Here is a 1,321-nt window from a genome sequence, read left to right on the forward strand (position 1 = left end):
TTATTAATATACCACACCATGGCTGTTGTCGCACGCACTAGTTTGGTGTAGTGGTTAAGAGAGCGGACTCTAATCTGGGAGAACCGGGTTTGACTCCCCACTCCTCCAGTTGCACCTGGCTGGATGACCTTGGGCAAGCCGTAGTTCTGATAAGAGCTGTTCTTGAAAAAGAGCAGTTTCTGTCAGAGCTCTCTCAGCCCCACCTACCTCACAGGGTGTCAGTTGTGGGGAGGGGAAGGGAAAGGAGTTTGTAAGCCGCTCTGAGACACCTTTGGGTAGTGAAGGGTGGACTATAAATCCAATCTCTTCTCTTCTTCTTCTTCTCTAAATAATCCACTTCCAATCCACTTTCGAATTGGATTTTACTTGTGTGAACTGGCAAAATCCAGTTGGAAAGTGGATTGAAAGTGGATTATCTAGTGTGTGTGACCACAGCCCAGTATTTTTGTCCAGGGGTGCCAACCTCCAGGTGGAATGTAGAGATCTCCTGGAATTACAACTAATAGCCACACTACAGAGATTCGTTCCCTGGAGCTTTGGAGGGTGGAGGAAGGAGAAGCAGTATCGCCACGATATCAGATCCCCTTTTCTCAAGCATGCTTGAATTCACATGTGTTAAACTCTGCAGTGAAGGTACAACCTTTTAGACAAGATGTTTCTTGTGATTTTGTGAAGGTCAACGCCCACACAGGGTAAATTAAAGAGGATTTGGTAGCATGAGCAAACAGTCCACAGTTATAGCACTCTTTGCATGACTCAGGCAACAGTTTCACTCATTATAACTTTGTGTTTCCCAATTAGCCTGACACTCACAAAATTGTTTTATAAGGAATGGTGAGAAATTCAATATAATTAAAACTGATGTGTAGGAGGAAGATATGGGTGTGCTCCAGGTCGGATCCACCCGGAGGGGAAGTTCTCCCCTCTGACAACCAAAGAGGCCATGCTGCAGATCATGGGACCTGCATGTACAAAAGCCACATGGAATGGCATCTGTACTAAGAAAGGGAACTGAGGGAAATTGAGTGGGGTGAAATGGCCAGATCCATATCTCTGTATAGTAACTTTCTAGTTTCTTTTATAAAAATTAATATGTTTTTGTAACATAGTTTGAAGAGGTATAGGTCCCTCTTACTTTTTTTTTTTTTAAAAAAAATTTATTTTATTGAATTTCAAACATTAATCTCAAATACAAACACAATATTTAACTAACAAAGCTACATTGCAAATTAACAATATTTAGATGATTTAAAGTAAATGTTTACATTAATAAGACATTATCTCTTCATATGTATGAGGCAATATAAATGGTAAGTTTTGA

Source organism: Gekko japonicus, unplaced genomic scaffold, assembly GCF_001447785.1.
Source record: "Gekko japonicus isolate JY-2015 unplaced genomic scaffold, Gekko_japonicus_V1.1 scaffold1785, whole genome shotgun sequence".
Classification (NCBI taxonomy): Eukaryota; Metazoa; Chordata; class Lepidosauria; order Squamata; family Gekkonidae; genus Gekko; species Gekko japonicus.